The following is a 12,674-nucleotide window of genomic DNA, read 5'->3' on the forward strand; positions in this document are numbered from 1 at the left end:
AATGGGAATCATTTTCCCCAAAGCACAGGGGATACCCATAAGGAGGAAATGAAAATCTGGGCACTGTTATTAATGGGAAGAGACAATCTGGGTGGCCTAAAACAAAAACCATTCATTGCCTTTCTACATAAGGATTTGTGAGGATTATCTAACGTAATTCGCATAAAACATTAATGGCTGGCACATGCTAAGCATTCAGTGAAAGTTTACTGTAATATTACTATTATTAATACTACTGTCAGCATCAATTAATTGACCCAATGCATGGCAATGTTATTAAGGCCTAAATATTACCCAGAGAATATGGGCATCTGCTTCCAATTTGTGGGAATGAAGGCAGGGATGTCATGCTGAAATCCCACTGAAGCATGCTTTTCTTAACCACATGTGGTTAAGGGTAAATTGCTCAGCATGACAAGGTATGAAAATTCTAGGAAAACCCTGTTGCTTGGCATTGTTCATAAAGTGATGTTTCAGCACCAGAAAGAATACCTTCATACCACCTCTAGACATACCATTATAGAGTTTCATCTGTCATGATTATTTTCCGTAACTACCATGAAAGCAGGACCCACACAATAGAGACCTGTGTCGACTCTTACATCCTGTTCTTACAGGCAAAGAATGTAAAGAACTGACTCAACTTAGTCCTAACGCTATCCTCTGAAGTGCACTGCCTTTTATATGCATTCCTTTCCATGTGTCTCTACCATGAAGAGGATGGAGGTGTGAGCTGGTGGATGGGATGGAAGGAGGGGGAAATTGCACAAGTTGTTTATAAAAGTTTATATCCAAACATTCTGTTTAGGAAGGGTGATCCACTGAAGCCAAAGCAAATCTAAAGCTATCCTGAATTAGAAACAGCAACAAGTGTTGTACTGGGTGGCTCAGTGACATTCCCTTCCATTCTCTGCTCCAACCAGTTTGGACTTATTTTTTCCTAGAAGAGGCATAACTGGGTGGTAAAGTGTGAGTGACATATTTTTGCAATTCTGTGAACCACAACTAGGTCCCTAGACGACATAATCCTTCAGTCATTTACTTGGGTTGGAAAAGAGAACGCTTGAAAAAAAAGTAATCCTTGCATCTATTCCTGGCACCCAAGGGCTTGCCCTGTGGTTTTCACCAAAATCCTTTCATCTCTCTTTGCCTTCTCACACAAGAGATTATTTCCAAAAGGACATTTTAAGCCAGTATTCCTCAACTGGGTGGACAGAAGGGAAAATAAGAGGAAGCTTTTAAGTTTTTAGATTCTAAGACACCCTCCCAGAAGTGATAAATGAAAATTACATATGTCACAGTTTATATACATATTGTTTTAAATATATATGCTTAAAAACAATATATGTAAATATATATACATTGTTTTAAACTATGTCTGTGTCTGTGTTGTTTTAAAGGCATTTCTGACAAATGTGTCTCTAACCCTACCTATAAATCATTATAAATATATAGGACACAAGTGTTATGAAAATATGTATTCCATAAAAGAAAAATTTTATACATTGTTTATTTAACTCCTCCTAAAATTGGGCTAGTCTGTCTTTAAGTTATTTTAAATTATTATTTACTTTATTACCTCCCTAAAATATCTAGTAACAAATTGATACAATAAATGAAAATTCTAGAGTTAAATCCTATATGAAGATAAATCAATCCAGGAAGGGTGTACCTTATTAACAAGTTTCCAATAAGATTATATATATATATAATTATAAGAGTGATATATATATATATATATCACTCTCCATATATATATATATATATATATATATATGGAGAGAGAGAAAGAGAGAGGTATTACTGTATACATTAAGACAAAGAAAATAATAAGTAGACTATATGTTTGTTTTTATTTGACTAGTAATACTAAGAAAAGCAGCTTTTAAACCGGGCATGGGGCTACACCCTTGTAATTTTGTACTTGGGAGCCTGAGACAGGAGGATCTCAGGTTCTTGGACAGCCTTGGCTATTTAGTGAGCCCTTTGCAGCTTAGTGAGATTCTGTTTCAAAATAAAGAATAAAAAGTAAAACCAAGGGTGTAGTTTAGAGGTAGAATGCCCCTAGGGCATTTCCATCCCCAGTTCCAAAGGAAAAAACAGCAGCCTTTAAAAAAAAAAAAAAATATATATATATATATTCTTTTCATTAATAAGAGAAAGCTACAAATATCAATGAAATAAAAAGAGGTATTAATTCTGACTTCCTAATTTAATTCAGATATATAATAATCCATTCAGTACTATGTTTCAAAAATTAGCTATAAGGTATAAAATGAGGCAATTTTATTTCATAAAAGCTTTACCTGAGCAGGGTGTGGTGGTGCACACTTGTAATCCTAATACTTGGGAGGCAGAGACAGGAGAATCACCGGTTCAAAAAGAGCTTCAGCAACTTAGCAAAATTCTGTTTCAAAAAAAATAATAAAATTGGGCTGGAGGTGTAGCTGAGAGGTTGACTGCCCCTGGGTTCAATCCCTAGTAACACACACACACACACACACACACACACACACACACACACACCCCTTTATCCGTATTACAATGAAAGGGGAACTCCAGGAAGAGGCATAGAAATCTCCACTAGCATTACTTAATAACGTGATATAGTGTATGTGTCTGTGTGCGTGTGTGTGTTTTAGTAACTAGGGACTGAACCCAGGCGTGCACTACCACTGAGCTACATCCCCAGCCCATTTCAATTTTTGTTTTGAAACATGGTCTTACTAACTTATGCCATGCTAGCCTCAAATTTTCAATCCATATATATTTATAATCTATCTTTTAGTCTGGTCTGAATTATGTACGCCAGTTCTTGTGAGCAAATTAGGAACAGATAAGCCATAAAAATGACTACAGGCAAATCTTTGCCGATGTGTGTTCTTACAATGAAAAATAGAACTACTTTCTCAGAAGATACTCTTTGTATTTGAGACCCCAATGAGCCTCTCATATTCCAATCAGAAGGAGAGTTCTAGAGAAGAATGAAGACACTACCTTCAACTACTCCACCAGTTAAATATTAAAAAGCAGCAAAGGTGAATTAGCATATTAAAAGCATTTATCACCACACCCTAGTATGACTATTCATTACAGTCCAAGTGACAAGAGAGCTGCTCTCTCCCCAAAATGCTAACAACAGTGCTGGTACTGAAATCCAGGTGACCAACTTAAGAAACCTGTTCATCTTTGCACCAAGCACAGCGCCCCAGGGCCTGGGATGTGCTGACTGGCCACAAGCCCTCCCTTGGAGCTTGGAAGAGGGCCAGCTCCTCCCCAAGTCACCGAAGCCTTGAAGGCAGAGGGACAGGGACGTTCTCCAAAGGAAAGGAGATCCATGGGTGCCAAGATGTCCACTACAAAAGACAAAAGCAGCCATTTTTAAATTACAGAAGACTTGAATTGAAGCCTCTTTGGCTTCAATATTGGTTATTAAGACATGTATCAAAGCACTTTGGAAACATAATGCAGGATAAAGTGATTTGTTCTCCTTGAAAGGGACAGGAGGCGCCGGGCAGGTCTTCAGGGAGGACGTGCTCTTGAGCCAGGCTTGACAGAGGAGCAGGATGTGGCAGGGAGATCTGTGTTCACAGAAACCCATGTGCTGCCTGATGGTTCTCAGCCTCCTCTGCACATGGGTTGCAACCATGTGGTGTGTTCTGACCAATAGGTTTTGAATGGAAGCGACAAGTTTCTAAGCACAGGTAGTTAAAAGCCCATGTGCCTCATCCCTTTCTCTTTTGCCTTTGACAGTCTGTAGAAGCTGTGTGTTGAAATTGTGGAGCCTCAAGATGGAATCCTTGGGCCCCTGCATAGGAGAATCTCCCAGTAAAGACACCTGACTCACATTCATCTTTGCATGAGTCAGAAATCTGTGTTGCTATAAATTCCTGAGATTTAGGATTAAGATAAGGTCACCACATAGGATCTGTTTTGTGCTTCTAGACTCTTATCTCTCGCATAGTAAATGTCACAAAAACTTGGGAGTTGTTTTGTGAAAAGTCATCCTCCTCAAGAAAACCAAATAATAGTGTTGGCGGGTATCTTCATCTGTTTGCAGAGTATCACAGAGTGGATTATTTAGAAACAACAGAAATTGCTTTCCCACCCATCTGAAGGCTGAGGAGTCTGAGACAGAGGTGCTGATCTAAGCACCTGCTACTGCATTCTCTGGATGGGACAGTGTTGTGTCCTCTCCTGGTGGGAAAGACAGAGAGCAGGAGCCAGCTCTCTTCCATCTCAAGCCCTGCAGTAAAGGTGCTGACCCCTCCAATGCCAGCAGAGCCCTCGTGCCTTAACCATCACCAAGGGCCACACCTCTTAACATTGTTGCATTGACGATTAAGTGCCTACATGAATTTGGGAGGGAACACCCATAGCATTGAAAAATTAAAAGATAGAAAAAAATGGGCTGGGCATGGTGGCTCATACCTGTAATCCCAGTACTTGGGAGGTTGAGACAGGAGGATCACAGGTTTAAGACCAGTCGCAACAACTTAGCAAGACCTCATTTCAAAACAAAAAATTAAAGCTGGGCATGTTGGCACACGCTTATAATCCCAGCATTCAGGAGGCTGAGACAGGAGGATCGCAGTTAGAGGACAACCTCAGTGACTTAGTGAGGCCCTTTGCAACTCAGTGAGACCCTGTTTCAAAATAAAGAATAAAAAAATAGGGCTGAATGTTTACCTCCAAGGTAGAATGCCCCTGGTTTCCATCCCCAGTGCCACAAAAGGACAAATAAGCAAGAAAAAAATAATAAAAAGGGCTGAGGGTGTAGCTCAGAGGTAGAATGTCCCTGGGTTCAATCCCCAGTACCACACAGAAAGAAAGAAAGAAAGAAAGAAAGAAAGAAAGAAAGAAAGAAAGAAAGAAAGAAAGAAAGAAAGAAAGAAAGAAGAGAGGAAGGAAGGAAGGAAGGAACAAAGGAACGAAGGAAGGAATAAGGAAGAAAGAAGGAAAGGAAGGAAGGGGAAAGAAGGAAGGAAGGCAGGAAGAAAGAAAGAGGGAGAGAGAGAAGGAGAGAGAAAAGAGAAGGAAAGGAAGGAAGAAGAAAGAAGGAAGGAAAGCAGGAAGAAAGAAAGAGAGGGTGAAGGAGAGAGAGAGAAAGAAAGAAGGAAAGAAAGGAAGGAAGAAAGGAGAGAAAAAAGATGGATGGGTATCATAAACTCAAAAATGTGAAAGTTTAAAGTCAGATAACAAGTATTAATTGTCTTTGAGAATAGTTTCATTTATTTAGTTCTATGACTTCATCATTCACTAGAGCTATATAACAAATCTCCCAGCAACTCATTGGCCTCAAACCACATTTATTATTCCTTCAGCATCTGGAGTTTACCTGGGTGTTGCCTCTGTATGCCTTTCTCTCTCCTTAGGCCAGCGACTGAGTTCTCCAGGTCATTTTGGCGTCATTAGGAGATAGGTGCATGAGAGCATGTGAGCATCCCCAAGGCCTGCTCAGGCCAAGACACCACCAAGTCTATCCTCCCAGCATTAGCCAAAGCAAGGCCACAGGCCCAAGCCCAAAGTCAAGGGGTGAGGAAATATATTCTACCCATCAGAAAACTATGGAAGTAGTTAAGAATCTACCAAAGGTAAAGTTTTAGGACCAATAATTCCATTTACCCTTTAGTTATTTCATATCATGAGAATTCATACGGGCCTCAGATGAATCTGTGGTCCATGTCAACATTTTTCTATACTACGAAATCAGAGATTATCAACCACAATTTTCAGGCTTTTCCTCATTTCGGAAGTTCCAAAGCCACAAGTGTCTCTCTCAATCTCTCCAAACTTTTCTGTCCACCAATATACTGTGTCAATGTTTTGGGCTCCAGGAGCAGTTCAGCCCCCCCACACACACACACACAGAGAAGAGTTTGCCTCTTTATTCATCCCGGTGACAAGCAAGGAGATGTAAATAGGCCATAAGGAAAGCTGCTTTTTCATTTGCACTCCTTCATTCGTTTTGTATTTATAAGATATACAGCCTGAAAAAGCTATAAATAAGAGGCTGGAAACAGCTTGAGGGGCTGGTGATGGAATCACAAATCACCACAGTTACATCTTCATCAGTACCCTGATGTAGAACATTTATAATTGCCAAAATATATTTATCTCCTCTCAAGCTACACAACTTGTATATCACAAGCTTAAAACTAAGTGACCTCAACTTTCCCAACATTTCTACCAAGTTTTATATCGATCAGCCCAAATCTGCCTGGAGTGGATGCTACTAGTTCTTGTCATGCCCATGGCAAAATTGGCCATGCTGGTGCTTCCGTCTGTGCTGTTTGTCCACTTTCATCGTTATATTAGACCCATGAGTGAGTCAGAGTGTGATACAAGAATTTAGCCTCACACTTCTACTTACTTTGCATATAAGTTCTTACTAACCGAATCCCTTCATGATGTATACGTGTTGCCTCCCTAAAATGTACCTAAGCTTGTCTGAAACTAACTTATCTAACATCCTCATTAAAAAAAAAAAAAAAAAAAAAAAAAAAAAACGTTGAGACAGGAGGGTCCGGGTTTGTGGACGGCCTCAGCTACTTAGTGAGGCCCTTGGCAACTCAGTGAAACCCTGTTTCAAAATAAAGAATAAAAAATAGGGCTGGGGATGTAGCTCAGAGGTATAATGCCCCTGGATTCCATCCCCAGTATGGTTAAAAAAAAATGTACCTTGAAAAGCACACATTGATGAAAAGAGAAGTCTGGGTCCCAGCTTTGATTTGGTTGGTGGAAAAAGGCAAAGGGCTCATCAATGGATACAACTTGGTCATAGGTCCCTGTGGGTATAGAGAGAAGAAAGAGAAACAAACAAGAAATGTGATAATTTTATTTCCTTCACAATGTTGCTCAAGCCTCAGCCTGCAAACTGCCATCACACTAGTACCCAGCACACACTGAGTAGCAGCTCCAAGCCAGGCACTGGCTAAGCATGCTATGTACCCCTCTCAGTGATTAGCACGCTATGTGCCCCTCTCATTGATTAGCACAGCTACTAGTATTATAGCATTTTTCAGGTTGGGAAGCCGAGGCTTGAAAGAAAATTAGTGTTTTGCCCAAAGTAATAGCTAATAGATAGCAATGAGGTAGGAAGCGAAGATAAAGATAAAGATGTAACCAAAGAATTTAAACCTTACCTCAAAAATGTGACCACTGTAATAGATTTCCTTAATTTATATTCATATTAATTCTTTCTCTCCTCCTCCTCCTCCTCCTCCTCCTCCTCCTCCTCCTCCTCCTCCTCCTTCTTCTTCTTCTTCTTCTTCTTCTTTCTCTCTCTCTCTCTCTCTCTCTCTCTCTCTCTAATAGAGATTGAACTCAAGGGCATTCTACCTACAAGCTACACTCCTGGCCACTTTTTTATCATTTTGTTTTGTTTTGAAGCAGAGTCTCACTAGATTGCTGGGAGTCTCACTAAGTTGTTGAGGCTAACCTTGAACCTGTGATCCTCTTGTCTCAGCCTCCGAGCTATACTCCTGGCTATATTCCAATCATTATTTTTTGTTTTGAAAGAGTTTCCTTAGATTTCGAGGAATCTCACTATGTTATTGAGGCTGATCTTAAACCTGTGATCCTCTTTTCTCAGCCTCCCAAGTACTGGAATGACAGGTGTGTGACACCATGCCTGGCTCCCTTCATTCTATCTCAAACAGTCAACTGACCCGGCCATTAGGTTTCTAAGAAAAAGATCAAAAGAGAAAAAACAAACAATGGTGACAACAAAACAAATAGCAAATAAGGAAAAAATAACTTAACATGGAGTCAGAAAACAGTGGTATATTCCTTGCTTGGACATTTAATAATTTGAAAGACAAGACATGGATTCTCTGGATTGCATGATTACACACAGTATAATACGATGAGGGTGAGACTTTCTATTGTCTAGAACTGGCAACATCCCATAAAGTAGAAGAGGAAAAGGGGTCACAAAACCCACATTCTAGAGGGTTATGAGTATCCATGTCAGTGATTAATAAAAGGCAGAGGCAGGAGACAGTCTTTGCCACCTCCAACCATCACCCACAGAGGCTGCCAGTGTTATAGCCACTTCTCCATAACCATTTTTCCATTCACCATTTCCACATTCTCCTTCAGCTTTATTCCAAAAGCACCTCCAGCTCCCTGACTATGAATTCTCTCCATTGATAGAAGCATGTTCTGCCTATGCATGGACCACTCTAGAAGCTTTGAAAATTATTTTGTTCCAGAGCAGCATTTACCTGAAGATAGAAAGGAATGAATGAAAAATTTATCCAGCTTCCTTGCTGTTAGGAAACACCTCCCTGAGTTTTCCTGTTTTTTTTTTCCTCTCATTCTGAAATATCACTTTATATGCTTGGGAAACTCCTTAAATTAATCACAACAGGATTAGCTAACCTGTTGCAACAAGTAACCCCAAACATCAGTAACTTAATAATAATAAAAAAAAAAGCTGAGTATCTTACAACAGAGATTTTTTACTCATGCAAAGAGCAGCCTTGGGTGTCTTTACTGGGTGACTGTTTCATGCAGGGCCCCAAGGATTTTATCTTGAGGCTCCAAAATTGTAACACAAAGCTTCCATGAACTCTACCAAAAGCAAAAGAGAAAAGAATGAGGCATATGGGCTCTTAACCACCTGTGCCTGGACGCTCGTTGCTTCCATTCAAAGCCCAACTTGCCAGAACTTACCACATGCTTGCAACCCAAGTGCAAAGGAGACTGGGAACTGTCAGGAAGCACATGAGTTTCTGTGAACACAAATCTCCCTGCCACACCCTGCTCTTCCTTCAAGCCCGGCTCAGGAGCACTTCTTCCCTGAAGACCTGCCCGGCGCCTTCTGCCCCTTGCAAGGAGAACAAGTCACTTTGCCTCTGTCTTGTTTCCACAGTGTTTTATGAACATCTCTACTTTAGATTTCTCAGATTGCCTTGTAATTTTGCTCTTGTCATTTTGTGATACCCTACAAAGGCAAAAACATGTTTGCATACATACATACATACTTTTAATGGTATATATTCATACTTTTATTGGTTTGTATATATATATGTATGTATATGTATATGTATATATATGTATGTGTATATGTATGTATATATATATATATATATATATATATATATATATATATATATATACACACACACACACATGTATTTTTGCGGTACTGGGTATGGAACCCAGGGGCATTCTACCTCTAAGCTACACCCCCAGCTCTATTTTTTATTCTTTATCTTGAAACAGGGTCTCACTAAGTTGCAAAGGGCCTCACTAAGTAGCTGAGGTGGTCTGCAAACCTCCATCCTCCTGTGTCAGCCTCCCAAATGCTGGGATTACAAGTGTGCGCCACCACGCCCAGCTCTATACATACTTTTATTGGTGCTCTGTAATCTCACATCATATGTAGTTCAGAGTGGGACATACAGGCACACATGCACACAGCACTTGGTGAGGTTTCTCCTGGCTCCCTCCCTCCTCCCTCCCCTTCCCCATAAATAATACTTCGACTGGCATTGGTATTCTTGCATATGCACATCCGTGGAAGTGGCTCCTTTGTTAATTCTCCCCCTACCACCACCCTCCCTTGGACACCTCCCTCTCTTCCTCTTTTATTCTGATTACTCCCTAGCTTCTGCATAGAAGAGAAAACATGTGACCCTTCACTTTTGGTGACTGGCTAGTCTCACTTAACATAATGTTTTCCAAGACCATCTATTTTCTTGCAAATGACCATGCTTGCTCCTTTTTCAAGTCCCCACAACAGTACCAACAAAGTAGGGAGGATTTAATGAATGTTTAGTGAATGAATGATGTTTCTCAAATAGTTTTGCTCTTGTGAGTTTCCTGCCCTATCTAGTCACCAGGGTATACAATGGACATCTCTAAGAAGCCATCCTGGACTCTTTAATGTGGAAATGCTTCTTGACTATGTTTCTCCTTCTGGGAATGGCAAGGAACCAAAGTCAGGGAAATGCAGATAACAGTAAAACCCAAGATCAGGAGCCTTGAATTAGCACAGCAGGATGCAGATGCCAAACATAGATCAGGAATCAAAACTGGACCTCTAGGCAATAGCACACTGTCCAGGCTGGCTGTACTGCCACAAAGCACACAATGTGCCCAGCTCAAAGCCCCCAGGGCAGCTGGCATCTCCAAGCTCACAGTCCAAAACTTCATAAGAGCTGAGCTGAGCTGAGCTGATCCCCAACTGGCAAGAATAAACGAAGGCAAAGGAGATTTCTCAGCTGAGGAGCCTCTGAGAAAAGGAAAAATTTAAGCTTCCTAAAATTCATCACTCTTGCCATATGCTGTGACTTTTCCATTCATACCAGCAATTGTGGGAATTTCAGCTTCTGAATATAACATTGGGAAATTAACGAAGAGTTTATAAATAAGTCCTGACTCAGAGCAAGCAGAGCCCTCATTAATGTTCTTCAAGCCTTTGTGAGAACTAATTCTCCAACCAAAGCCCTCACTCTTCTGGACAGTGCCTGCCAAGAAGGAGGTCCTCTCTACCCTTCTGCTGCCTCTCTGATATGAGACCTGATGTACCCCAGGACTCTTAGCCTGTGCCCCAAATCAAAACAGATTGTGCTGGGTCAAGAGCTGGGAGACAGATGTAGAGGGTGGGAATGTGAGAATTAGGGTAGGGAATTAAAGCAGCGTAGGGAATTAAAGCAAGGCCAGCCACCTGGGTGTGTGGAGCCTCTGACTATATAGGCAACTGAGTCACCCAAATTAGTGTGTCAGCACTGTTCTGGGTTCTGACCTAAGCTGATCCTGCAAAAGACGTATCACACTCTCCAGCATACTCAAGCCTTTTGACAGGCTGCTCTCCTGGCTCCATGCCCTAGATGACATCTGCAAACAACCGAGAGCTTCTCAGGATATCTGGTCAACCTCGCATAGAGGGTAGATGGTTGAAGACCAGCCCTGAAGAGAGAAAAAGGGTAGAGTCCTGCTCCAAACTATGAGCATCCAGCGTAGATGGCACTATCCTAGTCATCAGGGCTCAGTCATTAGGGATAAGTGCAAAATGAAACAGGAGAGACCTATTTAAAAGTGATTTAGAATTTCAAGGCAGTAGACTGAAATGGGCCCTTCTCAGCATGGAGTACTCTGTGACTCTACAGGTGAGATCCCAGGAAGCTGGTCTTAAATGCTGGCTTTAGCTAGTACTAGACTCTCAAAGGGAACTTAGAGAATGTCAAGTAAGGTACCCCAAGGTGTAGAACTCCTCAAACATGAGGTCTGGGATAGGACTCATGCTTATGTAGGTTTCCCATGTAAAGTATTGAGCCAAGATTACAGAAATAAGAAGCAAGATTCAAAGTGATCTACCACTATCTCTCCCCAAATTCCCCAATATCAAGGAATTCATGATGGAAAATAGTTAAGTACTTTATGAGGTTCTTACCCAGGAGACTATTACACAGCTGCCCAGTAGAATATTACATAGCTACCCAAAATAATGTTTACAAGAGACTTCTAATAACATAGGGTAAAATTATTGCAATATAAATTCAAGTGAGTCAAATATAATCACAATTATGTGAATATGCATGCACAGAAAAAAATACTAGTTTTAAGTAGAAGTATAATTTCAACAGTGGGTAATCCTGGGTGGAAATATTATAAGTGACATTTATTATCTTTTCTATATTTTTCTATGACTCAAATTTTCTCCAGTGAACAGATTTGAATTTTATAAAGAAAACAAAATTTCAGGGATTTTAGTGAAATAGAACAACAAGTTATAACTATGTATGACACCTTAAGACTTCTTACTTCTGATGAATTCTAGAAAAAAAATTATTATGAAGCTTTATAAGTAGAATCTATGCTATTCAGAGTGTTCCTTAATTTCTAAATGGTAGAATAAGGACAGCATTATTTTACATAATACTTAGTTCTACAGCGCATTTTGGCATAATATCAAGCACTAACGAAAAAAAAACTGTATTTTGAGGCTTTGCCAAAGCAATTTACCTAATGTCAACATATTCTTTTCTGTCCCTTGAAGGGGGTCATGTCACTGTTGTAGATATGGGCTAATGACACTGAGAACTTAGAAGACAGATGTTAAGATACAGAGCAAAAATTTACATACTCAGATCTACTAATATTCTTACTTTCTTGGTTTCTCTGTATCTCAGCTTTATTTTCTGATGAACTCTGAATTCCTTCATCCCCTTCCTACAAGAGTTCTAGATGAGAGGAGGAAGTTGATTTTACCAGTTGACGATTAGTCTCTCTACTGGTTTAAAAACAGTCTCTTCCAGGGTTGCTCAGTTTAAGCTGAAATTTTTGATCCCTCCAACTCACAAAACCTCAGTTGAAAGAAATGAGACATGGAGGAGCTAGAAAGAAAATAGGAAACAAAAGGCACTTGAGATAAATGAGGAGAGATAACTGGTAAAAGAAAGGAAGGGTATTGGGAAAGGGAAGTAGAGAGGGGAGAAAAGGAGAATCCATGAAGAAAAAAGTTCAAATAATTCTATGTCCATGCATGAAAGTATCACTACCAACCTCACTAACATGTATGGGGGAATCGTGGGGTGGGATCTGGAGGGAGTTACCTCAAGCGCTATGTGCATGTATGTTTGTATCACTTTGAACCTATGTATTCTGATATGTAACTACAATGTGCCCATACAAAGTATAAGAAAGAGTAATGGAGTATGTCT

This window comes from Muscardinus avellanarius (assembly GCF_963383645.1).
Source record: "Muscardinus avellanarius genome assembly, chromosome: 18".
In the NCBI taxonomy this organism is placed as follows: Eukaryota; Metazoa; Chordata; class Mammalia; order Rodentia; family Gliridae; genus Muscardinus; species Muscardinus avellanarius.